Source organism: Mus caroli, unplaced genomic scaffold, assembly GCF_978045245.1.
Source record: "Mus caroli unplaced genomic scaffold, Mus_caroli_1 scaffold_6, whole genome shotgun sequence".
Lineage (NCBI taxonomy): Eukaryota > Metazoa > Chordata > Mammalia > Rodentia > Muridae > Mus > Mus caroli.
Genome location: NW_028227261.1, coordinates 142,775,921 through 142,792,489, shown reverse-complemented (window position 1 = coordinate 142,792,489; position 16,569 = coordinate 142,775,921). Strand labels below are relative to the sequence as shown.

At 44.0% G+C, this 16,569-nt stretch overlaps 1 long non-coding RNA gene across 1 annotated transcript in view; it reads left to right on the top strand.

Moving 5' to 3' along the window:
* The window catches only part of LOC147004425 (uncharacterized), a 29,374-nt gene extending 23,957 nt beyond the window's left edge, over nt 1-5,417 (top strand). The window contains exon 3 of the long non-coding RNA XR_015047457.1: nt 4,308-5,417. This is a non-coding gene — a long non-coding RNA (uncharacterized LOC147004425). The remainder of the gene's footprint in view (nt 1-4,307) is intronic.
* Nucleotides 5,418-16,569: the final 11,152 nt, after the last annotated feature.

Sequence of the window (16,569 nt, the reverse complement as noted above, 5' to 3'; positions counted from 1 at the left end):
TCTTTGAGCCACTTTGCATACCGGCTCTCTGACTTCTAGCCAACTATCTACCCAACGCATATCATTAATGCTAATAACAGCACACCTTCATTAGCTGCTATTGTGGGAACAAGGAGTATGTGTGAGGCACTGAGCTAGGCAGTTTGCATATATCTCTTCATTTAACTCAGAGGAGAAAAAGAAAAGTCTGTGTTCACTGTTCCCCAAAGTTAAGGTGGTCGTGTTTACTTTAGCCTGCAGAATGGAGAATAAGAATTGGTCTGAAGGTGTTGTGGCTACCCATGTGTACATACAAAATTGCAATTATGTATTTTTTAAAATGAAGGATGAAATCACTTGACCTCAAACCTCAGAGTGTTCCAGTAAAACTGACCCACAAAACTCCTGCTGAAGTCCAGCCTGGCTTTACACTGATGGGTTAACAGAGAGAGGCCACAAGGCTTCAAAGCCCTTCCTCATCCCAAGCGTTTTAATGGGTGAGTCATAGGAGGAATGTGCTGCTTTGAAGGGCCACAGTGGAAAGAACTCATTTCCCCAGTTGCTCAGCAGCAAAACATCAAGGCCAACTGCCTTTACGGTCTAATGGTGTCAAGCACTTTCTTTTCTGGTCTTTGCATTGCTTTTAACATAATGAAACCAACTTTTGTTATCCCCTCTGGAGTTTCATTCTTAAGATCCTATATTTAGGTGTTTTCTCCTCTTGCTTAATAGGAGTTAGGATAAGAAACTCACCAGGCCTAAACTGTCAACTGCCAAAAATAAATCTGTTTTCCCTTTTAATCTTCGCATTATATTTTGCCAAGCTTCATTACAAAACCTGACTAACTACTCTATGGTTTTCACACAGTACGAGCTTCAGAGCTTGACTTTCAGAACCCTGAGTGTGTGTTTAGTCATCATTGAAAAAAAAGAGCAGAGAATATTCTCTTGAACTTCTATCCTGTTTCAAATGTTAATTTCACATTAAACCATGCCATCAATGGATATTGATATCATGGGAATCAATGAACCCAGAAGTACCAGGCAGAATACGCATGTTCTGGAACTTTCCCCAGTATGAAATCACACAAGGCTCTTCAGGCCTTTCAGTGTAACTGTTTCCTCCAGATTGAAACTTCCCTTCCTGGAGGAAATGGGGAGTGGCTCCGAGGACTCCCGAAGGCTTGGAAAGTTACAAGATTTGCAAGGCTCCTTCCCAAGTTGATATTGCTCGGGTCAGGTGAGGGCTGGGTGGAGACAGGTAAGTAGGATTCTTTTTTCAGTGCAGCTGCAGCATGTTGGGCAGGGGGCTGGCAGGAATGCACTCTTCCTGAGTCATCACCCATGCTGGGGTGATCTTTTCAATGCTGTGGCTGCTTGTGTGCCACCCCTACCCCTGTGGATAACTCCAATAAACTGACTGGGTCAACATAGACCTTGGTAAAATCCTTTCTTTGATCACTCATTGGCACCGTATCTGGAATGAATGAACATTGCAGATCTCTCATGAGGAAAAGTCACACAACAAAGCCCAGTTAGAAACTGATAAGAACTTTTACAAAAATAAATTTTATGAAAACAAGGCCACAGTGTATATGGTTGCTAGGGAAGACAACATGTTTATTTAACAAGACATCTCTGCTGCTTAGTTTTCGTTGACTCGACACAACCCAGGGTCATCTGAGAAGAAGGAACCTCAGTTGAGAAAATGCATCCATTACTCTGACTTTAAGGCAGATCTGTGGGACATTGCTTAATGATTGCTGAGGAGTAGCCCAGTAAGGGTGACACCATCCCTGGACAGATGGGCCTCAGCAAGGCCCATTCCTTCATGGCCTCTGCTTCATTTACTTTCTGCTTCTAGGTTCCTGTCCTGACTTCTCTCAGTGATGGACCGTGATACAATAGACACATTCCTTCCCCAAATTGCATTTGGTCATCACATTTTATCATATCAGTAAAACCCTAAGTAGGACAACATCTAAAGAGAAGACTGCCTTGGGGGATGTAGTACAGCTTCAACCTGTTTCCTTTGTGCCTTGCTTCTTTTTACCACACCTTCATGTTCCTACTTATGCTCAGAATTCCAGCACTCAGGGCCTGAATTCCTCTTATTTGCTAGGTCCCTGGGATCCAAAGCTCAAACTGTGAAGCCTTCTATCTAGTGATAGAAATAGGTGCCATGAAAAGATTCATTCCTGTCACAATGGAGAACACTCTTTCATACAGAATGGAGCGTAACTGGGGCTGTATAACTTTGGGGATGGACATGTTGATGAAGTGACACTTAATATGGATTTCAAATGCTTGCTAGCACTTATCCAGCCAGAGAGAGAATGGGGAAGGGCACAGCAGAAAATGGAGATGGTTGGTGCAAGAGGTACAAATGTCTGAGGGATGGGGTGTCTTTAGCATGGTGATAGTGGTACAGAGGGGACTAAGAAAAAGATGAAAGTCAAACCAGATGCTGAATGCAAATTTCGAAGGGTCTTTAGTTCTAAGATAGGGATTGTGGATCACGGGGAAGCAGGGACTAGAAGGGTCTCAAGGGAGTTCCTGGTCTGCCTAGATACTTGTTGGAAAGGCAACTTAGCTAGACAGGAGGAGGCATTAGTTTACTCCAGTGCATGAGGGTTATCACGAAGTACAAGGAGACAGAATGGTAATGTGCTCATGTCTTCTGATGTTGGAGACTGCTGGTCCAGACCCAGGAGACTCAATGGTGCAGCCAAAGGCCAGAGTACCAAGAGAATGGATAGTATAAGTTCAGAACTAAGTCAGAGTCAACAGGCAGAAGAGTTGCACCCAATTTGGAGACAATCAAGTAAAAGGAAAGAATTCTTCTTATTCACTCCTTTTGTTCTATTCAGGTCTCCAACTAGCTGATGGAGGAGAGTCACCTGCACTGGGGTGGGGGACAGCTTGCTTCACCTCTACGGAGTCACATGTTAACCCCACTTGGAAACATTCTTGCAGAGTTGTCCAATTATCTGGACAGCTCACTGGCTGGCCCAGTCAAATTGACACACTAAATTAACTGTCACAGGACCAGTGAGATAGCTCAGTGGGTAAGATTGCTTGCCATGCCAGCAATCTCATGGTGACCTGAGTTTGATCTCCAGAATTCTGGTAAAGGTAATAGGAGAGAACAAACTATGGATTCGTTCTCTCACTTCCAAGCACATGTTATAGCATGCATAACCCTCATTATGTACACATGCACACAGGTGGCGGACAGACAGACAGACAGAAACAGGGAGAGACTAAAAATACAGCCATCAAAGCCAACACCTCCCTTTCGCCATTTTCTGGTTTCTCCTCCACTTTGCCATCTATCTGCTTCCAGAGAGACCTTCCAAGGAAACCAGTCTGAGTCTTCCGCTGTTCTGTGAAGTCCTTCTGAGGCTTCTGCTGTCCCAGGACAGTTCCCCTAAGTACCTTTAGCATAACCTTCCTCTCTTCCTTTCCTTTTAGCTAGTTGCTAATTAAACTTCAAGTCTCATCTTAAGCCTTTCTTCTGTTGCAGGAAACCTTTCCAAACATCGTTTCCCTCTCTGGCCTGAGTTGAAAACAGTGCCCACGGGGTTCCAAAGCACCTTCTTGAGCTCTTTGTGTTACAATAGTAACAGGAAATCCACCCCATTGTTAGACAATGTACTATCCACTTACTTAGCATTATCCTTGTAAGAACTGTCGAGGGAAGATATTATGAAGAACCCTATTGCACTGATAAGGAAACTGGTTCAGAGGAGAGAGGTAAAGTCATTTGCCTCAAGGCCATAAGAAAGTCGAGATTCAAAGCCAAGTAACTGCTCTTCTCATACTAAGCTCTTTTCTGTGCTGTGTTTTATTCCCCAAGACCGTGTGCATTGGGACAATGACAGTGCCCTTCATCTTCTGTAGCCACACCCTTGAGCAGAGTGCCTGCTGTGCAGAAAACAAAGGTTGAAATGCAAATAAGCGGGCAGATGGTGAAGGTGAGGAGCAAGAGGGAGAGGAGGGAGCAGTGCAGCCTCAGATGATTTCGTTATACATTTAGAATGAGCAAAGAAGCACCGGGTGATTGCTGGAGAGATGTGCAAGATTAAAGCCAGTGAGTGTGGGTGCTGTGAGGACACAGATTCCACCAAAAGATCACGCAAGGAGGAAGGCAGCCCTTGAGAACCGCCTGCATAGTCTCGGTTCAAACTTCTATTATATAGGATTTCTCAAGCGTGTACCTCCCTGAGCATTCCTTTTAGAAACGACTCACTAGCTGTTTGTTGATGGCTGCATGAGAGAACAACGAGAGCAATTGCATTGGTCATTTCTGTCTGTTTTACCCACAGTAACAGCTGCTTTCAAGGTCAAGTCTGGAATGTTCCAAGGCACTGGACATGAGACACTCAAGAGCCTGGAGAAGAGACAGATGTTGTCTGTTCAAGGCCAGAGACAAGTAAAGGAGCCATGGCTACAGTTTGTGGACCAGTAGTCTCTGGACCCCCAGTCTTCAGACTCTTAGGCCAGGGCTTGAGTCTCAGATTCTGTTGTTTGGCACAGTGAGTGTGCTGGGCATCGATATGGAGTCAGGTAGACTAGAAAACAGGTCTTACACTGATACATTACCTTGGTAAAGCTGTTGTGAGTGAATACAAGATTAGATGAATCAAGAACCCTTGACAACAATTGATGCTCGAGAAGAAGGTGACTGTCCAAGAATGATGCCACATCAAGTTGGCTCAATAAAGATGTGCTTTATGCATTTGCTTGCTTCAGAACAACAAGTCACCAGGCTCCTTCTACCCCACTCAAATGTTTGCAGAGGGGTGTTTGATCAGTTCAAATGTTAATTTAGAAGTCGCATATTTGGCCACTGTAACTGGAACACTTTCAGTGTTCTTTCTGGAATGCTGTGGTATGAGTTTGCTGATAAATGCCAGTGTTTGCATCCATTATAAGGCTGATGAGGACCAGTAGTTTCCTAGGCACAGTTTGAGATAAACTAAAAAATTAAAAGAACCATTGCCCTGTGCCTAGAATATGTCATCAAGACATCAAGGTCCAAACTATTTCCCTGTCTTCTCCCTACCCAGTGCCCAGCAACAGGTAGAAAGCCATGGAGAGACTAGCTCTGCACTGTTTCCGTGTTCTCTGTGATAGTCTTCCCACAGTGTTTCTGCCACCACTGCAGAGACCTGGTGACTCTGGGCAGCCACAGGGAACCTGCTTGCTCATGAGCAGAGTAGAAATTGGGCCTTCTGTAGCTTTCAGGACTTAGCCATGCATACTTGGAGCCCTAACACTGCATGCTCTATGAGCACTTCCCTTCTTCCGATCACACACACAACCATCTGGTCTTTGTCCCCTTTCTCCCTCCGTGTCCCTAACTAGAGTCACAGAGGTTCAGATCCTTGTGAACACTACTTTCTTGTTTTGTTCAGGTCTAGTTCTAAGGTAACTTTTCCATTCCCTCCAAGTTTCAAACCCCATCTTGTTTGTAACTTCCCAGCCTCAGAAAACTTAAAATCGCCGGGCGTGGTGGCGCACGCCTTTAATCCCAGCACTCGGGAGGCAGAGGCAGGCGGATTTCTGAGTTCGAGGCCAGCCTGGTCTACAAAGTGAGTTCCAGGACAGCCAGGGCTACACAGAGAAACCCTGTCTCGAAAAACCAAAAAAAAAAAAAAAAAAAAAAAAACAACAAAAAAAAAGAAAACTTAAAATCTCTTTGTCTCTCTCTTTCTCTCCCCCACCTCTCCTCTCTCTCTCTCTCTCTCTCTCTCTCTCTCTCTCTCTCTCTCTCTCTCTCTCTCTCTCTCTCCCTCCCTCCCTCCCTCCCTCCCTCCCCCTTTCTTTTGCTCGCTTGCATGTACACACACACACACACACACACACACACACACACACGTTTTTCAGTATTCAGAATTGAGTGGCAGGCAAACTCTTTCCCACAGAGCCACACCTTGAATCATCAGCACACCAGAACCCCCGCTACTTTGACCTGCATCTCCCTAGTCCACATGCACTCCAGCTGCTGGTAAATGTCATCCCACTCCTTACTTCTAGGATTTTGGCCTATTTTTATGATTCTTATTTTAAAGCACAACCACGGGCATGTGTCTCCACTTACTGAAGGTTCCCATGGGTGGCTGGCCCTGAGGGCAGCATCCATGATGACAGGACTGGGCTCTTGACTCCTTTCTCTGCTCACTTCCTTCCTTCCTTCCTTCCTTCCTTCCTTCCTTCCTTCCTTCCTTCCTTCCTTCCTTCCTTCCTTCCTTCCTTCCTTCCTTCCTCTGCATTTACCCTGTGTTCTGTCCACCAGGGACTCCTGGTTGCTTTCTTTGTCTTTTAATTTTTCTTGTTTTTTTTTTTTTCTGACAATTTTACTTATCCTTCTCATTTTTTCCATGCAGAGATAATTGCTTTAGTGACTGTCCTGACTTCACATTTGTGTCTTCAATGTTAGTATAGTTTACAATTTAATACTTATACCTCTGCTGCTAGAACCAGATTGGACGTGCCCCTAATGCAAAGACTTTACCCTCTTTAATGTCTATCTAATGCAGAGACCTTTTCAGTCTAGGCACTTGGTAGGTATGAAGGATCAAGTTGAATCCTTGAGAATGAACATACAAGCAAGATGGCCACTTACAGAATGAATTTGTAAGCCAGACAATCACTATTCTCTTTTTATGAACAAAATTTAATGGAACACAATTGAATAATAAAAAGTATTCCAGCCGGGCGGTAGTGGCGCATGCCTTTAATCCCAGCACTTGTACAAAGTGAGTTCCAGGACAGCCAGGGCTACACAGAGAAACCCTGTCTTGAAAAAACAAAACAAAACAAAAAACAAAACAAACAACAACAACAACAAAAAAGTATTCCATTCCACTGCTGGGTTGTATGTGCCTGTAATTCCTGAAGGTGGATCATTGAGTTCAAGGAGGATCATGAGTTCAAGAACAGCCTGGAATATATTATGAGTTACTATTTTTTTTAATCCAATTCCTTGGGATTTCTAAAATTACAGAGAATTGGCTCAGCAGGTAAGAACACTTGTTGCTCCTCTAGAGGAACTAAGTTTGGTTCCCAGCACCCACACAGTAGCTCCCACCCATCTGTAACTCTAGTCTCAGAGAAGCTAACACTCTGTCTGACCTCCTCAGGCACCAGGCACATTACATGATGCACAGACACACATACAGGTAAAACACTCATATTCATAAAATAATAAATAAATCTAAAATTAAATAACTACATTAGGACTACATCTTTATGTAAAACATTACATGTAATAACAAAGATTTAAGGGTGATTGAAGTTTAGTTCTAGGTCATATAGAGGAGTCAAGAGTCAGGAACTGATAACAAAATCATGTTCACTAAGAAACCAGGCTCTTTGCCCTTTGCTTTTTTGCTCTCCAACATGGTCTCACAGCTTTATTCCATTCTGCATGAAGTAGGAAGAGCCAAACGCAGACATACATGTGCACCCTCAGACCTGATATTTTGGAAGTTTCTAATAACACTTCATTTATATTTTCTTGGCTAGAACTTAGCCACACAAGTTCAGCTGGCTGCAGGACAGGTAGAACATGTAGTCCTCACTTGCAGTTTAGAGAGTAGCAAGCACCAGCATGGTGAGTGTCTGTTAAGGAATAAGAGAGGAAACGGATTGAAGTAGACAACAGTCTTGTCTACTCCTGAATAGACAACAGTCTATTCAGCTCCTGTATTGCCTGGATCTTTCTTATCTAGGCTATTGCTATTGCTCATTGTAGCTGGGTACTATTGTGAAGCTAGTTCACCAAAGCATGGTGACGTTTATACAAGATAATCTGTTAATATATTTGATCCTCTGGAATAAAGGGAATACTGCATAAATAATAAGTAAAGAATAATTGACGTCAATTTGGAACAGTGCACATTTCTGATAAAGCTGAGCATATCTCCAATAAAGTTCATTTTCTCATTCAAAACTTGAAGTGGATACTCATGCAGAGCTAAGATGAAATGCCTAGAGTTGTGTTACTGCTGATGTGCTGTTGTTGCTGGTGTTTGAATCTATCATAGTACTAAACAATAAGGCAGCTCACAAACAAAGTTACTAGATCTGCAGCCTCGGGATGGCTGTGAATTTTAACACACCCAACCCCATCACGTTCTCATCTGTAAATTATAAACAGCACTAGCTTCTTTCCAACAATTTTATGAGGATTAAGAGAAAAATATTTAGCAGCTTTAATATTTCAGTCTATCACTGTTCCAAAGCTGTGGGGTCATAAGCAGAGGCCAAGTCCTTTGATGGGACAGATAAAGCTCAGTAGCAGTTGTGCCAAGGACAGATGTAAAATACAAGGTCTCAGGACTGGAAAGATGGCTCAGCAGTTAAGTGTCCATATCAAAGAGGGCCAGAGTTCAGTTCCTGGCACCGACAGCAGGTGCCTCACAACCTCCTGTAACTCCAGCTCCAGGGCATCTGACTCCCTCTCCTGGCCACTGTAAGGACCTGCACACAATACAAACAAAATTCATTTAAAAATAACCAGGTAGGCCTCTTACATCTTGATCTCAGAGCTAACCAATATTCACAGAGCAGGCTGTGTGGAGTGAAGAAAAAATGCAAGGCAGAGGTGCACCACTGGCCCTAGCACTCTGGGAGCAGGAATGGAGGCAATGTGGTAGATGGTGGTGTTCATGTGCTCCATTAATGGAACATGAGGGCACACCAGCGCCACTTTATAGTCAATTCATGCAGGGATATTCCTTGCTCTGACTCCATATCAATATATTAATTGGTGAGAGACTTCATGACGAAGTACCACACAGCGAGTGGCTCACGTCACAGAGGTTACATGCACTTTGGTTCCTGAGGAGACCATATCCAGGCGTTGCTTATCCCCAGGTTATCTCCCGAAGGCTGTAGAGGAAGGCCTTTCTCCTTGTCTTGAGAAAGGCTGCCTTTGCTTCTTCTCTCTTTACCTCATCTTTCTTCTGTGGGTGTCTGTCTCTATGTCCACATTTCTTCTTATTGAAGAAGACTCCATCCCTGACTTTATTTAACTTGATCACCTTTGTAAAGAATTAATTTCCAGCCGGGCGTGGTGGCGCACGCCTTTAATCCCAGCACTCGGGAGGCAGAGGCAGGCGGATTTCTGAGTTCGAGGCCAGCCTGGTCTACAGAGTGAGTTCCAGGACAGCCAAGGCTACACAGAGAAACCCTGCCTCGAAAAACCAAAAAAAAAAAAAAAAAAAAGAATTAATTTCCAAAAACCTTTATATTTTAAGGTCAGGACTCTGAAGTATCATTTCATGGAGGGGAGGGGGTGTCACAATTACACCTACTTGCCAAAGAATCTTCTAGAGATAACTTAGCTTGCCTGGAGATTCTCCTCTGTGGAGAGCATGTGGGTGTTAGTGGTGGGAGCGCTTCTCACTTGCAGTGGATGCCTCGTGTTGGTGAAATAGAATTAGAAGAAACCCTCCTACACAAGAATCGCTCTTCTCAACAGTCAAGGAGAGAGGAAACAGCTCTGTCATTGAATAAGCACTAAAGCACAGCGCATGAACATCATGAGAAAACTGCTAAAGAGACTGCAAAGACAGAAGGAAGTGTTGCTCTTTATAGACACGTAGAGGCATTTCATCCCACCAGTGTCCTCCAGACCAACAATGCCTGGCTCCCAGATAAGAGGGCTTCCCAGGACACTATGCCAGGTAGCTTATTGCTAATGCACCTGGTTTGGGGTTGATTCATTTCTTTCCTTCCCCGAGATATTTATAAACTGCTTTAAAGGTTACATAAGTCCCTCTGTGGTCTTTCAACCCATGCGTGCCTTTCTCTAGTCTTTGAGAGATAGCGCTCTGAAAAGCAATGGCCAGGGTGTGGGGAGTGTAGCACAGAGGTGGTAAGAATGCTTGCTGGGCAAATGAGAGGACCTGAGTCTGAGTTTCTAGATACTGTGTTCAAGTTGGGTGTGATAGAGCAAACTTCTGCTATTGCAGGGCTCTTATGAGGAAATGAGGTCAGAGACAAGAGCATTCTTAGAAGTTCTTAGGCAAGCTAACCTGACCTACACAGGAAAAAAAAATCAACAAAGGCACCTCATTGAAAAACTAGGTAGAAGGGGAGAGCCAATATTCAAGGTTTTGAACTCTACACATGTGTGTTAGCACACACATGCCTGTATTTACACACACACACACACATGCACACACAAATGCATGAGTACATGCACATTCTCTCTCACACATAAATAACATGTGTAGCATGTTAATAAGCAAACAAACAAATAGGAAGGCAATGAGCAAGAATGACTGAGACCCCATCAATCAGGTAACAAGGAAGAGTGGGGTCTATACTTCATTTATCACGCTCATTTAAAATACATTAGGAGCACTATTCTCTTGTATTTTTGAGAATGCTACACCTTAGTTTCTCCTTTACAGTTTAATTTTTATTTCTTTTATCTCATACTGAAATTTTTATGCTAAACTAAATGAAGTCCGTTTGTCCTAGCCCTTCACAAAGGCGGCCTTGAGAAAGGGTCTGTGCTCCACCTCACCAGCAGGAGATGTCCCCATTTCTTCCAAGTGACTCAAGTAAGTGAGCTGAAGCATCCACCAGTCCGGCCTATGAGCAGTCAGGATTTTCAGGGCGATGTTCTGGGTTAAGCCTGTTCACAGATGTAAACTGACTGGAAGTCTGTTGTCCCAATAACACCCCAGCTGAGACAAACAAACCCATGGTCAGAGTTTATACCAAATGAAAGATAATGATTCAACTGTGTCCTTAGAATCAAGGAACACGTGTATTTTTGTTCACCTTGGATGAACTGATTTTCCAACTTCAGACCAGGGTTTCCAATTCTATAATGAAGTGTGAAGGAGCGCTTATGGCTGACGTAACTAGGAAATCAGATAGGGGATATTTAAAAATACAGAGGGAGAAATAGTATCAAAACTCAGTCGACCACTCATTAAAATGCTGTTTACAGCTTTGTATCTGCCCTGAAAGCCAGGCTTTCCATCAGGCCACCTTCTGCCATACAGTGGGATTGTAAAGATTTTCAATTTTTCTTGGTAAAAACTTGCTCATATACCTCTTCTCAGGCCATTCTACCCTATCTTTCTCAGCTTTCTCTGGTCCTCTCTGTGTTCTCTGGGTCTCAGGTATATCAATGGCTGCCATTTTCAGCACAGACTTCTGAGACCTAGAGTGTGGGGTGTGAAATGGTTGGAGATAGAGTAGGCTTTATTGAAAAGCCAGGAGACTCCAGCATGGCTGTGCAGGAAAACTGAACACCTTCTGACAGGGCTGGGATTTTACTGAGTGGGATTGGATGATCTGACTTAAAACACTCTATAAAAACAAGGCTCTGGTCTCCCTAAGCCATGGTACACACAGACTCAGGACCAAAAGCGACTCTTTATGGAAAGATGATGTTTTAGTTGCTGCTTGTCCAGTGTTTGATAGCTGTGTTTGTTACATTTGAAGAGCTGAATGATTCATTGTAGAAAGACTTGACTGTAATCCCCATGTGTAGACAACTCATGGGAAGCTCGCAACATTTATCTCTGAGATACAGAGTCAAGGCTCATTTCAGGTCTCTGCTATTGTCTGCCACTTGGACCAAAATACTTCCCACAAACAGCTGAGGAGGATCTACTGGTTCATTCTGGCTTTCGGTTTCAGAACATTCAGCCCATGCTTGCCTGAGCCCTGTCCTTGGACAGAACATTGTGTCAATGGAGGTGTGTCATGGAAGCTGTCTGCTGCTTCTTCACAGACAAGCAACAAAGAGTGACAGGAGAGGATCTAGAGGGTATATTATCTCTGTCCCCTCCAACCAGCTCCCACTTCCTAAGTTTCCAAAGCCTTTCGAACTATTACCATAATCTGGAGACCTGCCTTTCAATATATAGGCCTCCTGGAAGGACACTTCATACCCAATTGTAACATTCTTCCCCTCACACCCAAAGCATACAATAAATCAGAATCAGTGATTTTTAATGAAGGGAATATGGACATGATAACTCATCATGTATTGAACGTCTTTCATCCAGCGTTTGCAGGAAAGCGCAGGTTTCTGTAATATGGAGAGCTGACAGACACAGCTTGGCTCTTTGCTGACCTTCTAGAGTTATCTCGATATGCAACGGATTGCTTATCCAGGGGGGGGATCTTATATTGATTTAACTAAAGTAACCCCCTATAAGGATTTCAGATCATAAAGAGACACACAGGAGGACATCAATAAAGAGGCAGAGGTGGACCCTCTCCAGTCCTCAGAATGAGCTCTGTGTCAGCCTGTTAATGAGACAAACATCCTATCTAGCTAGAAGTTGCCCAACACAGTTGGGATAATTGAAAAGACAATTTGAAATGTGCATTTGCATCTGTGGGCATTAGCAATACATGAAGAGAATAGCAGGCCTTGTTAGAATACTGAACTTATGACAGTGTGAAGTTACCATGATAACCCATGCATGGAAAATGAGACTATTAATAACAGCATGATTACAATGAGAGCAAAGAGGTTGGGTAACATTAATAAAATGGATTATTTGAAAAGTAGAATGTATTCCATCTTCATCTCATTGTTTTTATTCTTTTTTGTACATATTTTTAAAGTACTCATAGAGAGCTCCACATCTATGCAAATATGCCTGCCCACTGCCATGTGGCAGATGGCTAAGACTGGTAGGCATCCAGGGCTTCAAAGGATGGAGAGTGGACTGCCCAGCATACCTCTGCATCTACCCACTGATACAATTAAGACCGCAGCTGTACCAGAAGTCATGTAGACAGTGAATCCCTGCTGGTAGAGCTAATCAACCATGGGTTAGATAGGATGATCATTTGATGACGTCATGGGGAGGATGTAAGCCACCCTTGGAGCACTAGACTGTACGATTTTCTTTTCTTTCTTTTTTTTTTTTTTTTTTTTTTTTTTTTTTTTTTTTTTTTGGTTTTTCGAGACAGGGTTTCTCTTTATAGCTCTGGCTGTCCTGGAGCTCACTTTGTAGACCAGGCTGGCCTCGAACTCAGAAATCCACCTGCCTCTGCCTCCCGAGTGCTGGGATTAAAGGCGTGCGCCACCACGCCTGGCTCGATTTTATTTTCTTTCTGAGATAGGATTTTGCTATGTAACCCAGAATGGCTTGGAACTTGTAGTCTTCCAGCCTCAGCCTCCTGAGGGCTGATAGTACAACCATGCGCCACTTCCTCATCCTGGGTGACTTCATTTCTATCCCTGGGTTATGTTTCCATGGACTTCAGGGAGCTTTTCCACAGTGCTTATATCATTTCACCTTTCACCTCATTGGCATGTACACGTGTCTGTCTTCTGGTAGGCTAAAGTCTTTGAGGGTATCCTGTATTTTTATTTTAACTTTAAAAAGTTGTTTGTGTATATGTGCATGTATGTGCAGGTGCATATACTGTGGATATAGACTCATCACATGTGGATACCAGAAGACAACCTCAGACCCCACTGCCTGTACCGCCCAAGCACTGAGATCATAGAGGTAGACTGCCATAACTACTTTGCACAGTGCTGGATTGAAACTATGTCTCCATGCTTGCTGGGTAAGCATCTTACCAACTGTGCTACAAACCCAGTCATCTTGGGTTTTGAAGGCAGGGTTTCTAACTGTAGCCTGGAACTTGCCCAGTAGTATAGGCCAGTTGACTGGTGAACCTTCCATGCCTCTGCTCTCTAAGCACTGGCATTCCAAGCATGGACCATGACGCCTAGCTTTTTAATGTGGATTCTGGGGAATAGAACTCAGGTCCTCGTGCTTGCAAGGATGTCTGCTTGTCCTTGTATTTCTCTTTGTACTCTTAAATCATCTAGACCCATGCTTTACATATTGGTGACATTCAATACATGCTTGTCAATTTAACTTGTGAAGTCTTACTGTTTGCAATAAAGCAAAACCATTCTCTGCCTGCACGAGAATAACATCAAACTGCAAAGAAATGAACTTGGAAGTTGTTGACAGGTACTTCCTCAGATCAGTTTTGATAGAGAGTGTAGACGGACTTCAGTATTGAATATCTACTACGAAAATGTTGTCCTTGCAAAGATGACAGGCTCCATCATCAATAAGTCCCCAAACCTCAAAGGCTTCTTATGGTGATAATCCATGTGTTTTAATTGAGAAGTCGAACTGTGCTGTGCACTGTGAAGATTATAGTGTAGATACCAATGTGGTTTCTGTTCTCAAATCACCTAGAGTTGAATTTAGGGTTAGGAGAAGAAAGCAAAGGATTGTAAAACACCAGGTACTGCATCGAGAGTCAGTGCAAACAGAATTCTCAAGGAGTCCAGGGGAAAGGGGGGTTTCGAAGGCATAGTGTTCTGGAGAATAGTTTTGAACAGGCTTTGAAGGCACTGCCTTCTTTGATAGCTGGTGAAAATGTCTCACTTTAGAGATCACAGTCCTCTGACTCTGATCTTCTTTGTCAGGTTCTGGGTAAAATCCAGGTCATAAATCTGAGAACTTCTTTGTGGTTAGAACAGCCAGCATTAGCCTTTGTGTGCTGCTGTAATAAAACCCCAAACCTAATGCCCCCTGCCCCATCAGTAAATGCAGCACATTTTGGTTAGGATGTCAAAGATCCCTTAGAGTAATAGAAACAAATCTTCAGTTTTACAAGCATAGATAGTTGCTTCAGGGAACTTACCATGCCAGATGGTCTGTTTAGGTAGAGCCTGAAAAAAGAACCCTTGCATTCGAGCTGTGAAGAGGAGAATTTAGCTGGGCAGGGAAGCTGTAAGTCTCTGTCTTCGTGACAAGCCGAGGTGCCAAGTGGCTCAGAAGTGGCCCCATTAAGCTGGTCCTGTAGGTAGGCCCAGGGTGGGTGGTTTTATGGAGGCTGGCTAGCAGGCGTGCCACCACTAATATAGGCCTGCTTGTTGACTACCTCTGCAGCAACTGTAATGCTTTCAAAGCCACCAGGGAAATGGAGTTGGTGCTGTCCTTTGCTCACATCCACCTGTGTTAAAAGTACAGAGTTCAGACTCTTAAGTGAGAGTTGCTGCAGGGACATTTAGTCATGAATGATGGATTGGGAGAGCAGGTTAGTGTGAGTGCTACAGATGTAGGGGGGAATAAGGGCCGGGAGAGAGCTCAGCAGGACAGAAACCTGAGTTCAATTCCCAGAACCCATGGAAAAACAAAACAAAAATGTAAAAAGTCTGGGGTGGTGGTACAAGCTTGTGACCCCAGTTCTGGGGAGGTGGAAGCAGGCAGATAGATTCCCTAGGGTTCACTAGCCAGCCAGCCTCATCTACTTTAGTGAACTCAAGTCCGGTGTAAGACCCTGTCTAAAACAAACAAACAAATAAAAAAATACACAGTGAATTGTACCCAAGTGTGTTAGTCAGGGTTTCTATTCCTGCACAACCATCATGACCAAGAAGCAAGTTGGGGAGGAAAGGGTTTATTCAGCTTTCACTTCCATGCTGCTGTTCATCACCAAAGGAAGTCAGGACTGGAACTCAAGCAGGTCAGGGAGCAGGAGCTGATGCAGAGGCCATGGAAGGATGCTCTTTACTGGCTTGCTTCCCCTGGATTGCTCAGCCTGCTCTCTTATAGAACCCAAGACTACCAGCCCAGAGATGGTCCCACCCACAAGGGGCCTTTCCCCCTTGATCACGAATTGAGAAAATGCCTTACAGTTGGATCTCATGGAGGCATTTCCTCAACTGAAGCTCCTTTCTCTGTGATAACTCTAGCTGTTTCAAGTTGACACAAAACTAACCAGTACACCAAGGAAAGATGTTTGAGGTTATCCTGTGGCCTACATACTCACATGTGGATACATGTACAGCCACATGCACATGTACAAACATGCATGCAAATACACACTCAAAAAGAAGTAGGACAGGTAGGACACAGGCCAGCCGTACTACTTCCTGTTTGTCGTTATCAGGAAAGATGGCTGCGTGGTTTCCAACTACAGACGATCCTGCTTTGCTCCTTGTCCCTTCTGTTAACAGCAAACTGGAAGTCTTGGTTCCTTTTTGTCGTCGTTCCTCAGTGTTACACTTACACCTCAGTACTAAAGTTGTAGCCTACCATGTCCGCACAGCTTTCCTGAGAGCAGGCCAAAATGGAGGACTCCCTTTTCTTAGCAGGGCTTCCTCTTCTCTGTCTGATCTGGGGAGCCCAACCCCCCAATCTTCTACTTAAGGAATGTCCCAGAGTCCTTGGAAACATTTAAAGGTTCGACTTCCTCTCTTCAGGTAAGGACCTGCTCAGCAAGCGCTTGGTGTGACTGGGTTGCCTCTCCATGCAAATAAGGTACCCCCAGAACCTTCAGCATCAGCCAATGAAACTTCACCCTAAGAAGAACCCCTCCCCACTCTCCAAGGTTCATACATAGCCCTTGATTCACCCCGAATAGAGTGTATGAGCACAAACTGTTTCACTGAATATCGTCTAAGACAGCTGCAAGTAACATTAATATCCTCAGAGAAGGCCTTCCCCTTGTCCTCCCTTGGCATCCCCAGGTGGACCAGATTTTGAAGCCCCACCCATTCTGAGCTCTGCTTCACCCTTCCATCATGGTGTTCAGCAGTGCCAGGACACCCTAAGG